We start from the raw sequence: 11,379 nt of genomic DNA, 5'->3' as shown, positions 1-11,379 counted from the left end.
TTGCCTCATGGCCAATGCATTAGTGAAACCATGAGAGGCTGCTCTCAGCTTGACTTGGTAATGATAAGCGACCCTAACAGCATACAGAGAATGGAAGCTGTAGCAACCCTAGGCAATAGGAACTACAACATGATTAAGTTTTATGTGATCTCTGATTCAACATTGGTGAGGACCAACAACCAGGTGCACAATTTAAAACTACCTTTATATAGCAGCTTGAGTCTTGGGAGAGCATTTTTACTGGTCTTCCTGTATACTGTTGTTCCGCATATGTGCAGACTGGCTGCAGCATTTTGGCCAAATGCCCACTCAAACGCTGATGGTCCGTCATGCCATCACCACCACTAAACACACAGCAGTCGCCAGAAGAGTACATTTATTCGCCTACAGTAACAACTTATATTTATATAACACCATTAAAGTAATAAAACATACCAAGGTGCTTCACAGGAGCATCATAAAACAAAATCTGACATTAAGCCACATAAGGAGATATTAGGTCAGATGACCAAAAGATTGGTCAAAGAGGTATGTTTTAGAACTATTTTAAAGGAAAAATGTAAGGTAGAGAGGTGTAGTCAGAATATTCCAAAGCTTAGGGCCTAGGCAACTGAAAGCATGGCCACCAATGGTGGAACGATTCAAATCAGCGATGCTCAAGAGGTCAAATTAAATGAGCGCAGATATTTGTGAGGGTTGTGGAACTAGAGGGGCTTACAGAGATAGGGAGGAGTGAAACCATGGAGGGATTTAAAAAAGGATGAGGATTTTAAAATCAAGATGCTGCTTGACTGGGAGCCGATGTAGGTCAGCGAGCACAGGGGTGATAGGTGTACAGGACTTGGTGTGAGTAAGGACACGCACAGCAGAGTTTTGGATGGCCTCAAGTTTACAGAGAATAGAATGTGGGAGACTAGCCAGGTGTACATTGGAATAGTTAAGTCTAAGGTAACGAAGGCATGAATGAGGGTTTCAGTAGCAGATGAGCTGAGGCAGGGGTGAAGTCAGATGAAGTTACTAAGGTGGAAATAGGAAATCTTAGTGATGGTGTGGATATGTGTCGGAAGCTCATTGCAGGGTCAAATTTGACACCAAGGTTGCAAACAGACTGGTTTAGTCTCAGACAGTTGCCAGGAGAGGAATAGAGTTGGTAGCTAGGGAATGGATCTTGGAGTGGGGATTGAAAACAATGGCTTCAGTCTTTTCAATATTTAATTGTAGGAAATTTCTGCTCATCCAGCACTGGATGTCGGATAACAGTCTGATAAGTTAGCAACACTGGAGGAGTCAAGAGAGGTGGAGGTGAGGTAGAGCTGAGTCTTGTCAGCATACATGTGAAAACTAACACTGCATTTGGATGATGTTGCTGAGAGGCAGCATGTAGATGAGAAATAGGAGGGTGCCAAGGATAGATCCTTGGGAGACACCAGAGGTAATGGTGTGAAAGCAGGAAGAGAAACCACTGCAACTGATACTCTGGCTACGATTTGATAGATAAGAATGGAACCAGACAAAAGCAGTCCTACCCAGTTGGATGACAGTGGAGAGGCAATGGAGGAGAATGGTGTGGTCAATCATGCCAAAGGCGACAGACAGGTTGAGAAGAACAAGGGAGGATAGTTAAACTTTGTCACAGACACAAAGTATGTCATTTGTGACTTTGATACGAGCCATTTTGGTTCTGTGGCAGGGCTGGAAACCAAATTTGAGGATTTCAAACACTGGGAACTCTGGGAAAGGTGGGCATGGATTTGGGAGACAGCAAGACATTCAAGAACTTTGGCGAGGAAAGGGAGCTTGGAGATGAGGTGATGGTTTGAAAAGATGGTGAGCTCAAGGGTTAGTTTTTGAGGACAGAGGTGATTTAAAGGAGAGAGGGACAACACCTGAAGAGAACAAGAACTGTTAATAATATCAGCTAACATGGGAACCAGGAGGGGAAGTTGGGTAATCAGCAGTTTAGTGGGAATAGTGTCAAGGGAATAGGAGGTGGGTCGGATGGACAAGGTGAGCTCAAAGGGCATGAGGAAAGACAGAGGAAACCTTGAGAAAGATGCAAGTTCAGGTCTAGGGCGGGGGAAACTATAGAGGAAGTTCGGCCCACTGGGTGAGTGGAAGGGAGGGTACAGCAGAGGCAGCTGATCAGCCTAGGAAGTACAGCAGCAGTTGAATAGACCCAGTTAAATGAGAAGAAAGTGGCTTAAGAAAAAGTCGCTGTGGATACAGACTTAGGGAATAATGTCAGGTGGCTTCACATAGTGAATAGAGTCCCCTAAAATTGGTGTTGAGCGCCCTACTGGCTGTAATCTACAGCAATAACTTAGTAAGCATATATTTCTGAATCCATGAAAGGTGTAGAAACAGCTACTGGTGGAGTTGAAAGAGTTCTGGTGGTGAAACAGTCTTTTATATTTTGCCCACCAAAACATAAGGTAAACATTTACGTGCACAAGTCTTTGAAGGCAGCAGGACAGGTTAACAAAGCAGTTAATAAAGTATACAGGATCCTGGGCTTTATAAATAGAGCAGAGAGTTCGAAAGCCAGAAAGCTTTGCAAAACATGTATAAAACACTAGTTCGGCCCCAGCTGGAGTGTTCAATTCTGGGCACCACACTTCAGGAAGGACATGAAAGCTTTGGAGAGGGTACAGAAAAGATTTACTGGTTCCAGGGATAAGCAATTACCGTTACGTAGATAGACTAGAGAAGCTGGGGTTGTTCTTTTTAGAGCAGAGAAAACTAACAGGAGATTTGATAGAGGTGTTTAAAATCATGAAGGGTTTAGATACAGCAAATAAAGAATGGTTGATAAATAAAGGGCACAGATATATGGTAATTGGCAAAAGAACCAGAGGCGATATAAAGATAAACCTTTTTATACCATGAGTAAGAATACACTGCCTGATAGGGTGGGGTATTCAACAGTAATTTTGGATAAATACTTGAGGGAGAAAAAAATTCAGAAATACAGGGAAAGCGCCAGGGAGAGGGACTAACTAGAGTACTCTTCGAAAGGACTGGTGCAAACTTGATGGGTTAAATGGCCTCCTTCTGTGCTGTACTATTCAATGATTTTATGTAACTTAGAGAGAAGCCCTGAGGCTGATCCCTCACGTTACAGCACTGCTGAGTTGTTGTTTGTGTATTGTCACATTCTTTGCTTGGAGAATAGTGAAGTAGTGGAAGGATTCGCAGGCTGATTGGCAGTTTAAGAGGCCACCATAGGAATACTCCTTCCATGGCTTAACCAGCTAATCGGGTGGTTAGTCCTATCCGGCCCGAGGGTTGTATGAGCTTCAATAACCCATACAATGAGGGGGAAGGGGCCACCCACACTCACTGGACTCAGGCTGCTGGATGGCAAGTCCAGAAATCAGAGCTCCGGTCTCCACTTGCCAGAAATGTCTGCTGTGGGGTTTGAACCCTGTACTTTCTGACAGAGGCAGAAAGGCTCATTCACAACACTTAAGTTATGAGGAAAGATTGGAAAAACTGGTATGTTTAGCCTTGAAAGGAGAGAACTTGTCAAAGTATGCAAGGCATAATTAGAAAGTGTAAACTTGGAAGGACTATTTCAAGGTAAGTCATGACAGTAGAATAAGGAGGCACAGGCTAAATATGGTGATAAGTCAAATTGGAAATGATGCCAAGAAGAACCTCTTCCTGTAAAAAGTGATTAACGTGGTGTAGTATTCTGGAAAAGTTAGCGATGACAAACATCTTAGATTCACTTAAGATTCAGTTAGATGGAGAATGTAAGTCTTTTTTCTGTAGATGAATCAGTTAAGTTGGGCTAAATTGAATTCATCATCTCTATTTATCTTGTGACCTTGTGGGTGTTTTCATTTTTCATAAATAGCCACAAATTAAGATTGTTGATTTATTTCAAGCATCAGAACTAATTTTTACTGATTTTGCTGCAGTGTTCAGTTGCCATCGTCTCATTTGTTTATTACAGAAAGAAATAAAAATGAGACAAGCCAACAAATTGTGTGCTTAACACAGATGATTCTTATGAATGATTTCTCTACAAATGTAGAAACAGCAGCTAAAACGTGAACACCTTGGGAAAAGGAAAGCAACAGATCACCAACACCCTGTTGAACAGATATCAGATACAATCGCTTTAATTCTCAAACAACAATAAAGTACAATAGAAGTAGGATATATTAATTTAGAGCAGAAATAATTCTACTTGTTATGAAAACCCCACATGCCAAATGGAAAATATTAATTTCATCAAGTGGAACTTTGCCTGAGACTTTTACTGGAAATTGTTACTAACAATTTTTTAAAAAGAACAGCTAGCAGCCAAGATGGCCATGAACATTTGCATATGAAAAAACCTAAGGATTAGACTGGAGACAAACATGATTGACTCAGCCTAGCCAGAACAAGGGGTGCTCTCTGATTCAGTTATCTGAGATAACCTTGTCAATGTGGTCATCAAGAGCCATCGACACCTATTGACTTTGAAAGAGCCAATCCCCCATCAAGTATGTCTGGGCAGCCTGCGGGGAGAACCTTAAATTTCAAAGGAAATTCCAGAGGAACCGCATTGAAACAAAAAGAGGTGGTCATGTCATCTGACTGCCTGTGCAACCCTGAGAGATTGTGAGTTGTGACTCAGAAGGCAGACTGTAACTGGAAGCAATCAAGGGAACAGCTCTCCCTCTCTCCAGTAGAGATCCAGAGAAGCTTCAAGCTGCAGCTGGTAAAACTTCAAACCTACAGCCCAGCACAGCCAACAATAGGATACAAGCAAGTCTGCAACTGTGCATGTGGCCCAGAGAGGACTTCAGGACTACAATTTCAACTAAAGACTCTGAGACTACTGAACTGCATTTCAATTCCATTTATTACAGACTCTATTCCAGCCTCCCAGCTCGTTTTTTCCCTCTGTAATCTATTTGTGTGTGTGTGTGTGTGGGGGGGGTGGGCGCGCTCTTGTGTGAATGTGGGCATGGATGTGTAACGTATTTTAGTAATTTTAACCAGTTTACAGTGATAAGGATAATAAACTTGCATTTTTCTTGTTTAAACTCAAGAAAACCTGTCTGATTGGTTAAATTACAATTATATTAGAGGAACAGGAGCAAGTGCTCACTGAGGTGGTAAGATCAAAAACTGTGTTAAAAAAGAATAAACCCTGTTGCGGTCAAACCAGAGAAGGGGAAAAAGGGCAACATGAGACCCCCTCCTCACCTGGTTGTAACAGAAATTTGGGGGTTCATCCAGGATTGCAATCCACAGACAAATGAGGAATTGGAAGAGGGAAAACAAATTGATCCCAATCAAAAAAAAAAATCTTCAATACAGGTTTTCTTCTGGTTTGTGTTGCTAGAATACTAACATGTCCACATCTGAAGCTAGTACCTTCTCAAGCCAGGATGAAGTAACTTGGGATTAGTTAAAGACCCTAGCTATGGAAGAGTTGAGAAATGTAGCTGGACAGTATGGGATCACTTTCTGTGCAAAAGCTAGGAAATCCAAATTCCTAAGACTTGTGGCCAGCCATTTTTCACTCGAACCTGAAGAGTCAGAGACAGGGTTGGAGTCAGACTCAAACAGGGTAATGTTAGCAAAAATACCATTAGAACAGAGGAGACTTGAATTGGAAGACAGGAAAAGAGAGAATTTTCCAGGAGCAGGAGGAAATGGAATTAAGGTGGCTTGAACTAGCTAGGGAGGGCGACAGGGTAACCACAGTGAAAGCATGGCCAGTATACACTTAACTCAGGACTGTTTGCTGAGATCTTAAAATTCCCCCAATTGATCCCAAAGTTTAATGAGGGAGACGTGAAAGCATTTTTTGTCACTTTTGAAATGTTTGCAAGACAGTTGAGATGGCCAACTGAGAGCTGGACCCTCCTGCTACAAAACAAGCTAACAGGAAAAGCCCATGAAGTTTATTCACTGTTGCCAGATGAAAGTTCATTAAACTATGAATTAACTAAATATGCTATCCTCGGGGCACATGAGCTAGTACCGGAAACATACAGCCAGAAGTTCTGAACCCTCCGGAAACAGCCTGATCAAACTTACCTTAAGTTTGAGAGAAGTAAGCAGCTGGATTTTGACCAGTGGTTAAGGGCCCTTAAAGTACAGCCCACGTATGAAAACCTCAGAGTGGTGATTCTACTCGAGGAATTTAAAAATTCTCTCCCCCTTTCTATAAAAACTCATGTGGAGGAACAGAAAATGCAAGCCGTGGTTCTGGCTGATGAGTTCACTCTCACATACAAGTCCATTCCCCAGGGAAAAACCTTTCCTCGTCATACCCACAATGCCGAAAAGGAAAAGAGGTGGAAGGGTGATAGGAGCCCAAACAGGCCTGGGAAGCAGAGGAAAGGTTGGCACACAGGGGGCCCTCCTCAAGCCAAAAAGGATAGTGTTGAGAGCAGGAGTGAGACCCAGAGACCTGTGTGTTTCCACTGTAACAAGGTGGGTCACCTCAGAGCAGCGGGGAAAGCCTGTAGGGTTAATCAGGGCACACCCGACCAGTACAAGAGAAGGGACCCTGATGGAAAGTACAGCAGAGCAGGCTGTGGCTTTAACTGCAACAGCAGTAAGACCCAAGAAAAATATTGCTGTGGGTGCAGGAAAATTTAACAAGATCCCTGAAGGTGATGAAGATTTTGTATCCAAAAGGAGAGTAACCCCATACCCCTCGAGTGGGGCCAGCAAGCCCATTATCATACTCAGGGATACAGGGGCCACCAGATCCCTTTTGCTGGAGAAAGGCATGACCTTTCCCCCACAGAGTGCAGTGAATGCGAGGATGGTAGCGAATGGTATCGGAGGGCTGTGTATGCCCATACCTTTATATCCGGTGCACTTGGAGTGCAACCTAGTTTCGGGACTGGTAACCATGGGGTTTGTCCCTAGTTTGTCTGTGGCAGGGTTTACCTGCTCCTAGGTAATGATCTGGCAGGGGTGAGGGTGGTAGCTTCCCAGTAGAGGTAAAGAGACTGAAAGAGGTCAGAGAGACCAGGGCAGTTGCAGGAGATGGTCCCCTTCATTTCCCCTAATTGTGTGGTGACTCAGGCCATGGCCAAGTCAGCTCCCCCAGGAGACTGAACTGGCACTGCAGACAGATGACCATGCTATCTGGTTGTCTGAAACTTTCTTTTGGAAGTTAGAGAATCCAAGGAATGGGTTGAACCAATCTTCCCTAGTTGAGGCTCAGCAAGCCGACCCAGTATTAAGGAAGGTAGCACAGACTGCCCGAACTGAAACTGAAGCAGAGAGAGTCCCTGATTGCTACTATGTAAAGAATGAGGTACTGATGAGGAAGTAGAGACCTCCTCACAGACCTGAGGACAAAGAGTGAACAGTGGTTTATCAGTTAATGGTGCCGCCGAGGTACCGTAAAGAAATATTAAGAATAGCCCATGTGTTTACAATGGCTGTTCATGTTGGTATATGAAAAACCAAAGCCCGCATTAGACAGCAGTTTGACTGGCCAAAACTCCACAAAGATATAGTGCAGTACTGTAAGACTTGCCATATGTGCCAGGTTGAGGGGAAGGCCCAACCTGCAGTAAAATCTGCACCCCTAATTCCTGTACTGGCATTTGGGGAACCTTCCAGCAGAGGGTTGGTGAATTGTGAGGGACCTCTGCTGAGAACAAAAGGGGACAGACAGGCACAGTTCTGGCAGACAGTTAGAGAGGAAGGGGACGAAAAGGAGAGTGAGGACAGGTTAAAGGAAGATTCCCAAATGGAACCCCCTACTCTTGGTCAACCAACATCAAAATGTTGGGAAAATTAGACCCCACACTCTCCTACATAAAGGCAGGGAAAAGGAACAAGAGGACTGCTAACAGCATTTACAGAAACCTGCAAGGACAAAGACAGTCCCCAAAAGGGCAGAGAGAGAGAGAGAGAGACAGACAGACAGGGAGGGTGATCCTCACCTAGTCAAAGTGCCACAGGGGAATGCAGTGGAAGCTGGACAGATGCCTGAGCAGAATATCCCAGGGGGCATGGGGGAGATTAGCAAAGAGATCCACCCCATAGTCAAGAGAAAAGGGAAACAAAAATGCCCTAAAGTGAGCAGCACTTGTATGACTCACCAGAACACTCAAAGTGAGGCCAGGGTGAATCTATCCACTGCAGAGTCCTATGATCAGAGCTCAAGCTCAGAACTAATCAAATCCCACAATATCACTTCAGACTCCAGCCAGAATTAATGCCCAGAAGGAATCTCAAACAACTCACAGGAACTTAAAACCAATTTATCACTTGATACCACCATAGGGAGAGAAATTATCAAGGTACTGGAACCTGAAGGATTAGAACCACGTGAGGCAGAAACAGCTGCTGAGGGGTTAAAGCTTGTGCATAAAGGAGAGCTTACCCTGGATCCAAAATGCTAATCAGACTTTCCCTTTACAGATGCTGATGAACCTATTACTTAGATATTTTTAATTCAGATTTCCAGCTACAATGGTTTTTCTTAGACTCTATTTTTGTAATTAAATCACTTAACTAAGAGGAGTTACTCTCTGAGGTTACAAATGAGAGTCAGTCTGAGGCATTGGATCATTATACTGCTCCATCATGCATAAAAGTAGATTTAATCATCCAAGATCGAGGTATGCAATACAAAGGACATAGTAAAATGTGAGCTCTTATCTGATCTAGAGATCCTTTTATATAACCAAATTTGCATTTTGGGTGAGAATAAGATGAACCTCACTTGAAACATTAACATTTGCTGAATTTTGTCCTCCATTTCCAGCTTTCTTTTTGTTGTTACGACCAGGTGAGAAGGGGGGGGGGGGGGGGTGGTCTCAGGTTTGACCACAACAGGGTTTATCCTTTTTAAACACAGTGATTGAAGTTACCACCTCAGTGAGCGCTTGTTGCTGTTCCCCTAATATAATTATAAATGAACAAATCAGACAGGTTTTCTTGAGTTTAAACACCACATTTTGAAAGAGGTTATTGGGACATTTTTCAAATTCAGTTATTGCTGAAGACTTTGGCAGCAATGCCAAGGCTGGTGATCGGTGAGGTCACGTGTCAGAAACACCCAAACTAATGATACAAAGGGGAAGAAATTTGTCTGTTTTGTGCCAGAAAAGTTGGTGACCAGGAGTTAAAAAGTGAAATCTATCAACTTATTAAGACTCCTTATTTCTCTTTAACATTACTGTGTCCACCACAGAAAAGTAACTAACCTATCAGTACCTTGCAAATATTTCAATGCCCAGAATCCTTGCATCACTTTCCATCAGTGTCAAATTTCACATCTTTACCTCTTTACACAAAAATTCACAACACCCATTAAAGGGTCAGAGGGGGCACTTCTGACCAACAACCCTCTAAAGCAGTGAAACTGCAGGGTTAGTGTATTTGCATATCCACTGACATTAGTCAAGTGCAATTCTTGTATAACACAGGTACTTGGGAAGAATATGAACTGCTAAAGATTGCAGCAGGTTGGGGGAACAGCAGAAAAGTAGCAACCATATTGTAAGGCAGAGTTAATTGTCAGGTCTGTATAATAAATGGCTTATTGGAAATTGAGGCACTTTTATAGACTGTCTAGTAGAGGACCTAGCCAATGCATCCAAAGGAAGAAGCAGGGCATTGGGAGGAGGCAGTAAAGACCACAAACGCTCCCGGGTGAGGTGCAGCAAAGAGAAAGACTGGGGCATGAAATTCATGAGCGTTGGTTTTTGTGTGTGTGGGACACAATTTGTCAAGTGCTTGTGCACATTCAGATCGAGGTGGATAAGACACAAAATTAATTTACACAACTAACCTGAATGATTTCAGCAGTATTTCCTGCAGCTCCAGCACTGCTTTCTCCTTCTTAATACTGCTGGCAAGCTCTGAAGACAGCATGAGACCTTGTCAGCGTGCTGCAGACCACTTGGTACAGGCAGCCTGCTCTTTCTTAAAGGCTGTCTCTTAAATGGAAGCTGCATTAAAAAATTGCTGCAATGAAAATTCTTGTAAACTGCACAGGGCAGACAGAAGGATCCAGACTGCGAATGCAATACTGGAGGCATTAGTGGTGCAGGTGAACAGGAGAGATGCCATGGTCCCACAGGGGGCCAGAAGACCCTTAAGAACCTCCCTGAGTAGGGAGTGGAAGCAGGCGGCCAGGAAGATTAACTCCCAGAGTCTGGACCTGAGGAGCTGGCACCAGTGCCACACAAGATCTAATGACCTCATATGGGTGGTCAACGTCTAAGAATGTAGCTTCACATGCTATCTCCAACCCACCACACCACCAACCTCTCATGCTGCTCAATGCTTCCCATCCCTATCACTCACCCAGCAGCACTCCTTGGCACTCAGAACTCATCCAGATACTCCACTTCACCCTCATACACCTGCCAATGCTGCCAGCTTCACACTCACCTCTCACTGCCTTCACCTAACCCCACCCCAGCTATTCAGCTATGACAGGCAAATAACCCAAACAGTGCTACACAATTACTGACTCTGCCCTCTCTCTTGCAGGACAAAGTGGCACAATAGAAGGGAGCAGGGCAGAACTGGTGAGAGACGATGATGCCTGTATCTCCTGAACCCTACAGATGACATGGTTCATCATCATGGGGTTGGCTGCGACAGGGCCCGTAGCATTCAACATCGCTGAGAACATTGAAGATGACACATGTTCCTGCCTTATGCCCCTTCTCAACTCCCAATGCACCCTCATCCTGCTATCTGGCATGATGAGCAAGCAGCTGATGGTGTGGCCATGGACTTGTTGCTTCCCAGCCCACCTCATTTCCCTCACCCCTACCCCTGCCCCTGCTGAGTTTCTGCTTTCAGACACCCAAGAATTGCCACCTGCCCAGCCATAGGAGCCCCAGGAATCTTTTATGTCCACCTGAGAGGGTAGAAAGGCCCTCGGTTTAATGTCTCATCCAAAAGATGGCACCTCCGACAGTGCAGCACTTCCTCAGTACTTTACTGGAGTGTTAGCTGAGCTTTTTGTGTTGAAGTCCTGAGAGTGGGACTCAGAGGTGCGAGTGCTACCAACTGAGCCATGACTGATGCATTTCTGTACCCCAGATATGCATGGATGACACCCCAGAGGCTGTCTCGTGTGCCATGTAAAGGTGGAAGTGGCTCTGGTTGCCACTTCTCTCATCCCCTTAATTGCAGACCAGTGCTGGAAAAAGTTCAATGACTTGGAGGGCAGAGAATGCAACACAACAGCCATTCAGCCTTTTCTTTCTTGAGCGCCATAGGCACTAACGTACTGTCCACCATATAAATTAATAGCTGTAGTGTTGAGAAGGTGGAACTTGCTGCCACATGAAGTGGTTGAAGCAGATAGCACTGATGCATTTAAGGACAGGCTTGAGGTACATCTGAAGGAAAAAAGGATAGAAAAATATTGGGACA

Source organism: Heterodontus francisci, chromosome 10, assembly GCF_036365525.1.
Source record: "Heterodontus francisci isolate sHetFra1 chromosome 10, sHetFra1.hap1, whole genome shotgun sequence".
Lineage (NCBI taxonomy): Eukaryota > Metazoa > Chordata > Chondrichthyes > Heterodontiformes > Heterodontidae > Heterodontus > Heterodontus francisci.
The sequence above is the reverse complement of the archived record's forward strand: the minus strand, read 5'-3'. Positions refer to the sequence as shown.